Raw genomic sequence first — 8,684 nt, forward strand, 5'->3', positions numbered from 1 at the left:
AGGTGAGCATGAGCAGAGTCAGATGGAAAAGATTCCTTATGCATCCGCAGTGGGCAGCTTAATGTATGCAATGGTGTGTACAAGACCGGATATTGCTTTCGCCGTTAGTGTTGTAATCCGATTTCTGTCAAATCCGGGGAAAGAGCATTGGGAAGGTGTTAAGTGGATATTGAGATATCTCAAAGGCACTTCCAAATCGTGTTTTTGCTTTGGTGGAAGTAAGCCCTTACTTGAAGGCTACAGTGATGCAAACATGGCAGGTGATGACGTGATGTTGACTCGATGAAGTCCACCTCCGGTTATCTGGTTACTTTTGCAGGGGGAGCAGTTTCTTGGCAATCAAAGTTGCAAAAGTGTGTTTCCACCACAGAAAGTATATTGCAGCCACTGACTGTTGCAAAGAGTTGCTATGGATGAAAAGGTTCTTCGACGAACTAGGGCTAAAGCAGAAACAGTTTGTAGTTCTATATGACAGTCAGAGCGCCATCCATTTGAGCAAGAATCTGAGTTTCCATTCTAGATCCAAGCACATACACGTGCATTATCATTGGATTAGAGAAGTACTCGAAGACAAACATTTGTGTATTGAGAAGATCCATACTGACAAGAACTGGTCGGATATGATGACCAAAGTCTTACCGAAAGGTAAGTTTGATGTTTGTTGTGCTATTGCCGGAATGACAAAGACACTCCTCCCCGTTGATTTGGAAATTGCATGGAGGAAGCCCCCCCTCACTGTTCGGGAGGGGGAGATTGTTGGCTTTATCCCTCACATGAGGAGGAAAGAATTTCAGCTTGCATGGGAAAGCTTGAGCGCACCTGCGCTCAGGTTTGGCTTGCTCGGAGCGCGACCTGCACTCAGGCCTTTGATGGACTTCCAGTAGAGTGAGCGCACCTTGCGCCCTACTTGGTCTTGCCCGAGGCGCGACTTGCGCTCAGGTCTATTTTTCGTGGGCTTCGCTACAGTAACTGCAAAATTTGTGTTTTTGATATAAAAACAAAATCAAGGTTTTGGAAAAACCTAACCAGAGAAGAACCAAAGAACAAAAGAGAGAAACCCAATCTTAAAAGCAATCAAGATTGAGAGATAACATTTACAGAGAGACAACTCTGTAAAGAGAGATGAGTGATCTAGTAAGGTGAGAGACTGAAAGGAGAGATTGTAATCTTCCTTCCCACTTTATAAAGAACTAGCTCTTGTGGAAGTAAGCACCATTGGCCGAACCACGGTAAATCTTTGTGTTGTGGTTTGCTTTTACTGTTTTACATTATTATCTGTTGTTAATAGTTGTTTAGCGAGTTGGGCATGTTAGTATAGGTTGTAGTTGATATTTATAATTTGTGTGGAGTTGAATTGTGTTCAAATACAAGTTATATGTGTAGAGGGGGAATCGATTGGTATTGATATAATCCCCAACAATTGGTAGTATTCGAAGAGTACATTATGTATCAGGTTTTCCTTCTGAGATGAGCATTGAACGACTTGAAGCATTCTATGATGATTTACATCTCATTAGTTTTAGCATCATTGGTGGTGATCTTCGCCTTTCCAACTATAGTTCAAACACGACACTCCACGAGAAAGTAGATGAACCAGAGAAGACTATCGTAGTGGAGTCTTATAGAGTCGATGTCCCTGATGGAAGTACCAAAGATGATACTGATTATTTTGTCAGTAACATTATCCGGTGGAACCTTGAGTCTCTAGCTTGTCTGGCAGAGAGTATGGTTTCTGCATCTTAGCTGATCAGTTTTATATCTAGTTACATAAAAGTATTTGTTGAAGAATTATGCCATGTAATCTTTGCTTCAAAGGTAAAGTAGAGCTTAAGTTATGTACCATTATCGTTTTTGTTAGTTTCTTTATTTCGTTTACTGAATCTTAACTTTTTAAGAACTCTCGCCGGATATGATTCATGAAGAAAACGATGATGCAGTCTCACAACAGTCCACCAGCTCATGACACTGTACTATCAAAATCAACTGTGACGGCTCCTCCTTATGAAACCCACGCATGGCAGTTCTTGGATCAACTTTTCGCAACACTAATGGTGACTTCTTGCTGGTTATGTGGAAGAAACTTGGCGTGAATACTAATTACATGGCGGAATTGTTTAGTACTATACTGAAGAAGCCATTAGAAGAGGTTGGACTAAAGTTTGGATAGAATCTGACTCAGTGGGGACTATTCAAGCATTTAGATCAAGACAATTACCATGGAACGTTACTAGAAGATGATGGCAAAGATGTCGGCAATTGCTACAACAATGCGTTCTGACATCTACTTAGAAGGAATCGAATTTTTCAGCCGACCAAGCGGCCAAGCAAGCTACTATACAAGCAACACAAGAAACTCCATCTTTTGTATGAAGGGAAGCCACCATGGTTATATAAATGGGAGGCTCCCCAAACTATGTATTTTAGATTTGACTAGCTAGTCGTCGTTCTTTTATAGGGAGTTGTGCAAATGATTAGTGGGATTGCAAGGAGCCTACCTAGTAGGGCTGTTGGCTGTTGCATTTTCCATAATAATGCAGCCCTCCGGCCTGTTAGCTTGAGTTGTATACCTTGTATGTAACTCCTTTCCTATACTTTTATACAGACTTCCTCTTAAAGGGACATGTTCGTCGGACACTTATATAGTGTCTTCATAAACTTATACAGTGTCGTCCGTTAACCAAATTAATAAGCCGTAAACTAAAAGATTTTGGAATGACATTGTATAAGCTTCCGAAGACACTATATAAGCTTCCGACGAATATATCCGTCAACGGAAATGTCTGTTTAAGAGAAAGCCTATACTTTTATATAAATATGACACTGCTCACTTAGCAAATTAAAAAAATAAAAATAAAAAAATACATGTGTGCAGAGATTACGTACATCCAAAAATCAACTTATCTTCAAGATAGAAATAGGACGCAAATGAAAAGTGTGGTTCTCGTTGTGGAGGTAGTATTCTGTATTGGGGGTAAGAGTTATCTTTTTGTGTGGGTAGGGATCAACTCTGCCATATTTTTGAGCCATGGGAGGGGGGGGGGGGGGTTAGTAGAGATTTTTCTCCTGAGGACGTACATCTTCCTTACTGATGCCGAAAACTATTGTTTCAAGAGTTCAGAGAGCTGATTTGTATCTGTATGGAAGTCACAGAAAATGACAAAAGAGCACTTTATAAGAGAATCAAGTAAAATGACAGAAGTTCAGAAGCTCTGATCAAATAGTACAGAAAAAAGGGTCCACCTAAGGAATCAAGAAAACATTATTCGAGAGAATCCACAAAAGATGCAAAAACCTCCGGCTAGATCATCCTACGCAGGTACTCCTCATCCTTTACATGCCACCCCCATGTCTATATGCTCTGGCTTAAGGTACAAATCTCCTATCTTAGATCTGATGAAGTTATACTTGATATTCAGGTGTTTGTTTACGAACAAACTGAAACTTTTTGAACACACTGCACATAGAAATGCTTATTTAGCATTACAGTTTTTAAAGAAGAAAAAGGCAGATTTACGAATATTGGAGGCTCCTCAATGGGGTTTAACCCCCAAATTATCACCTAACCGAGAGAAGAACAAACAAGGAATAATATAGAGAGAGCGCAGATTCGAATGGCATTTACGCAGACTAGACCTATTTCTGACGGATTTGAGTTAACTAGATCTATATTCTTTATCTTTTGGAACTGAGTATTTTTGTGCTATGCATAGGTGAAACATCCTAAAATAACAAAAGCATGTATGGCCGATCAATACCCCGCACAAAACAAGCAACCTAAACGGTGAAGGAAAAACATGAAAGTCCTGTAAGTAACATTCAAAAGCTCCAAGGATCCCAAAACCATAAACAAAGACGACCCACACATAAGCCTAAACTTTAAGAAGAGGTTTGTGCAGAATTCAAGCCCATGAAACGAGAGCATGTAATGATGTAAGAAAAACAGGAAACTCCAAAACACAACAATTTAAAGCAAGCAAGCAAGCAAACAAACAAGGTATAATACCAGAACTTCACAAGCGAAAGAAGGATTAAATTCATAGATATAACCATTCCCACTGAAACTTTCAACTGTATCGTTGGAAACCAAAAACACGGGCCAATATGGCTTGATACGCATCAACTTGAAGCTCAGAGCTCAAATTGATTCCAATTGGTGCAGATAAAATCCAAATTAGCTCCATCGAATATCAAAATACTGTCTTCATGAAGCACAACACAAGTTTCAAGTTTACCGTGATTTTGTCTTGTGCAGAAAACAGAGGAAATGATACGAGTAATGCACAGACCATTCTGTCGCAGCTACACAAAACATCAACCAGACTATTATTGGTGTTTCCATTTGTCATGTCTTTAAGGAAGTTACTAGGCCACCAGGTCAACTTAGCAGTTTCTTTGCAAGCTATTAGTTGAGGACGATGCCTCAGGGAGAGCTTACCAGATAATGTGTCTGTGTGAGAGACTCAGTTGAATTTTTTTTCAAAAGCAATAAAGCCCTGAAGAGCAATGACTAAGTGTATCTATACTGTCCCACATTTTAACTGAGCTAGCTTGTTTATTTTCACCCTACTTGATCGAACTAGAAACAACAGTTAAAAGTTCAAATAAAAAAGTCTGTTTTGAGATTGGATACAGAAGCATGAGAGAAATAAGAGACTGAGATTTAGATACATAGAATAAAGACATTGATCTAAGATAATTCACTGCATTGGATAATAAGGGAAGGTTGAGGTGCAAGGGTTTCTGCAGCCTTTGCCGAATGAAATTGATATTGCTAATAAATCTGTCTTCTTGAAAATATGACATTTGAAAATAGTTGATTGAAATACAATCTCAGCGCATTTTGCAAAAGTACAAGATTTCCAACAGTATTTTGAAAGAAAAGGAAAAAATAAACACATGAGCATAACCTGTAAGGCTGTAACCACTACCAGACATTCCATTATGTTTTCCCTTAACTAAGCTTCCTAGCTTGGAAAAAGACAAACCATTCTTCCATGGCCAGTTTATTGATTTCAAAAATTAACATAAAAGCAAAATTTTCACTACTTCAAACAAGCATTGGCATTCATAAATCACAACAAGATGCTCAAGAGATACTATGCAATAGTTGAATCAGCAATATTATTGAAGCAAATTACAAAAAGATGATGAGATATCCAGTGTACTCCTATAAAAACCAAAGAGACTTACTTACTTCCCTGTTGGGTGCGACAATGGATCATAGCTTTTCCAAAAGTATCCCTTTATATCCAGGATTAGGTGAACTTCTTGATTAAACCGTCTAAAATGACATAAACCCCGTTTATTGTATCACAAATCAGACGGCAAGGAAAGGTCGCCATCTTCCAAACAGATAGCCTGAACTATGTCGTTTGCTCCCACTGCAATGGTTTCCTGATTTATCATATAGAATGGTGTAGTTTGAACTACTTACATTCCTAGAGAAGCAACCTCCAGTACCATCATAGTTGTATACTTGTTGAGTACTTCCCAGTCCACTGGTCACCAAGTTTCCCTTTACCACTATAGAACCTTGTCCATTCTGCACATTCTTGAGTGAGCTAGCTAAGAAGCCAAACCGGCTCTGACCCAAAAAACTTTCCTCGTTGTATCCCAGGGAAACATTCGCGATTGAAGTGTAACTGCCATTTCCTTGGTCCACATTCTCATTGTACAAATAAAAGGGGGAGTTTTGGAATAATCTGGCCTTGTAGATATGAGATGGGAGTTTGGAATCAATGCTGCAGTTAGAGTTAATTGTTTGACTCACAATTTGCAAACTTCCATTTTTCCCCATCCGCATAAAGTTCGTGAAACTGAATTCTTGGAAGGAATGTGTAACTACCTTTCCATGAGACGACTCCACCCATCCACTTGAATAGATAGACCTACTTGCCTTAGTCAGGAAAGTCCCATCTAGACCACTAAAATTTGAAACCAAAGACACCGCAGGAGTTGGGCTCTTGTATTCGATCAAAGTTCCCTTAGTTTCCACGCTCTTACTGTCCAACCATATATGCAAATTCGCGTCAATGTACCACACATCCAAAGCATTTGTAACACCAAATCCAAACTTATGTTCCATTCCATCCAAAATTCTCCCCAGAAAAGGAGTAACTTCAATGTCGTAAGAAGGAAGATCAAATGAACCAATTCCAGTAATCGGTCTCCAAAGGAGTGGATTAACCCCTCCGGTATAGATCACAGTAAAAGGATAAACAGCACCAACTGCCTTACCATCAAGACTGATCAAAACTTCTCTAAAAGGTCCATTCCCAGCCAAACCCGTAAGATTATTGGCAACTATATAATCATTAGGAGGATTCCCAAACCAGAATTCATCGTTCTGATGGAACGACACGTACACTTCCAATACCGCCCTATATGCATTTCGTGGTATGGTAAATTCCTTCAACTGTACATCAGTAGAATTCTGAACTAAAAACCACTGCCCATCATTCAATGGCAGATTTCGCGAAATGGGTAGGACTAAATCAGCAGAAGAATCATACCCAGATTCTAAATTTCCAAAATGTCGATTAAATCCATGAAAGTGTTGTTCTAGTTCAGCAGGATAAAAATGGAATGTTACATTAACATGGTATATTCCAGTATAAGTTGAATCAACAAGATTACCAAGATAAACAGCCAATGTTTGAGGATTCTTAAGCAATGAAGAATACCTTGTAATATCTTTCTCAACACTCCAAACTATCCCAGTTGCTCTTGGTTCAGCAGTGCAACTTCTAAAAATCTCAACACCACCCAACCAAACACCAAAAATGCGATCAAATTGCCTTCCTTTACATGTTGCTTTCCATTCGAGTATTATTTTCGAGAAGTTTTGTGATGGGCATTTTTTAGGTGGGTTGTAGTTAGCAAGAACAGGTGGTTTACCATAAGTGTAACCAAAGTCATGTTGAAGGACAAGTGTAGAACATGGTTTAGTTTTTGGTAGTTTTATTGGTTTTGTTACTTGGAAATATTTTGTAATGGGGATGTCTCGTTTTGCATTTTGAGAGAGTAGTAGTTGTGATCTTAAGAGTTTAGTTTTGTGGAAATTTGCATTTGATGTAAATGGTTGGTAAACAAGGATGACAGAAAATGTAAAGAAAGCTAGAAAAGAAGAAGCACCCATTGTTAGTTGGTGATCAACTTGAGTTAAAATGTCAAGAGTTTAAACTTTAAAGAGATGTACGGTGAAATCTAAGGAGTGTTATTTGGAATGTTCATAAAGATAAGTTTTTAAGAATACATTATGATCACAATTTATGATTATCTTAAATGGCCTGATTAAGTGATTAGTGACTTAGTGAGCTGTAGTATGTGAGTATTAGGTTCCTCAAAGCGCAAAACTAGAACTAAGTAATTTCAAAATATTGTGAGATTTTGTTTCTTGTTATGAAATCCATGGGTTTATATGGATGCCCACCATTGATATGTGTTATTCTGATAATCATCTATCTTGGTATTTATCCTGATAATTTTCTATCTTGGTTTATCTTGTTAATCCCTTATCTTAGAAAGGAAGTTAATGATTCAATACATGTTAAGTTAGTGTAAAGTTAGTGTGGTGTTCTCTCCAAATCGATTAAATTCTAACACGTTATCAGCACGATAGTCTCTAGCTTTGGATTAAAGGTATGTGTTTTACTTACGATTAATGGTATATGTTTAAATTGTGATTAAATCGTAATCTTTTGTCTCTATCAATTAAATCTTGAGAAAAAAAAACGAAAGCTCCTGTGGCTGGTTGGGGAGTTCAATAAGTCTTAGTTGTGTTCCTATATCCGTAGAGCTTGTAACTGCTAAATTTTCCTATGAGAATTTAAATCTGACTTTCTTTTTTATTTATGGATAAATCATTAGTGTCGCATCAACATGTTTTTCTGCTGGTTCATATGTCAACTAAATATCACATCACACCTGTATTGGTCTCGTATGGAGACACTATGTTGCATGGACTCTCCACACCGTGTCGCACACCGAGCCTTCAACACTTCAAGGACTCTTCTGTGATTTATATAAATTATTTTTGCTAGGTATAAATTACTTTTCTTCGTTTGAATCAGTTTGATTTGTAGACTTTTGAATGTTGGATATTTGACCAGTCAAGAAAATAATAATCATATTACATAGAGTATCATATATGATGTTGTACATATTTTTCGGATGTTTTATGACTTCATATCCATGTAATGATAGAATAATGTTTCTTTATTTTCTCAAATTCTACTAGCTAGTCAACATTTTATCTCTGTTCCTTCTGCCATATAAGCAGTTTTTTTTTTTTTTTTAAGTATTGTTACCCTCTTTTCAGTATAAGTCAGAAGACTTTAGAATAACTCGAGGCCCTATCCTATGTACTATGTATATGCATCTGAAAGATCCCATTGATCATTTGTAAATCTAATCAGTTTCTTGCTGATCTTGCTCTATTTTTTTTAGAAAGTATCTCTTAGCATGATTCATTTCCCAAAATGGTAATTAAATAGAACTGTTTATTATGTGCCTCACCGTCTTCTAAACCCTCAAGTAATTTCCGTTTTTTTTCCTGCACTAGTTCCTTAAAGTTGTTCGGCAGTGCACCGTTGGTTTTGTGTTTGTTTATAACTTTATATATTTGTCCTCATTAGGTAATGGTAAGTTAGAAAGTATTAGTTATTATTCTGTGATTCTCTAAT

The 8,684-nt window shown here is 37.6% G+C and overlaps 1 pseudogene across 3 annotated transcripts; it reads right to left on the bottom strand.

Annotated features, from left to right (window-relative positions):
• Window positions 1-3,063: 3,063 nt before the first annotated feature.
• LOC147515271 (peptide-N4-(N-acetyl-beta-glucosaminyl)asparagine amidase A pseudogene) lies at window positions 3,064-7,245 on the bottom strand (annotated as a pseudogene). 3 transcript variants are annotated; one of them, XR_015210051.1, is made up of 2 exons: window positions 5,195-7,245; window positions 3,064-3,454 (listed from the first exon to the last, which is right to left on the bottom strand). The product of XR_015210051.1 is annotated as a peptide-N4-(N-acetyl-beta-glucosaminyl)asparagine amidase A pseudogene, transcript variant X3 (transcript). The 3 variants fall into 3 exon arrangements; XR_015210049.1 differs by having other exon boundaries at window positions 5,191-7,245; XR_015210046.1 differs by lacking the exon at window positions 3,064-3,454 and having other exon boundaries at window positions 5,037-7,245.
• Between the last annotated feature and the right edge of the window lie 1,439 nt (window positions 7,246-8,684).

Source organism: Coptis chinensis, chromosome 2, assembly GCF_015680905.1.
Source record: "Coptis chinensis isolate HL-2020 chromosome 2, ASM1568090v1, whole genome shotgun sequence".
Classification (NCBI taxonomy): domain Eukaryota; kingdom Viridiplantae; phylum Streptophyta; class Magnoliopsida; order Ranunculales; family Ranunculaceae; genus Coptis; species Coptis chinensis.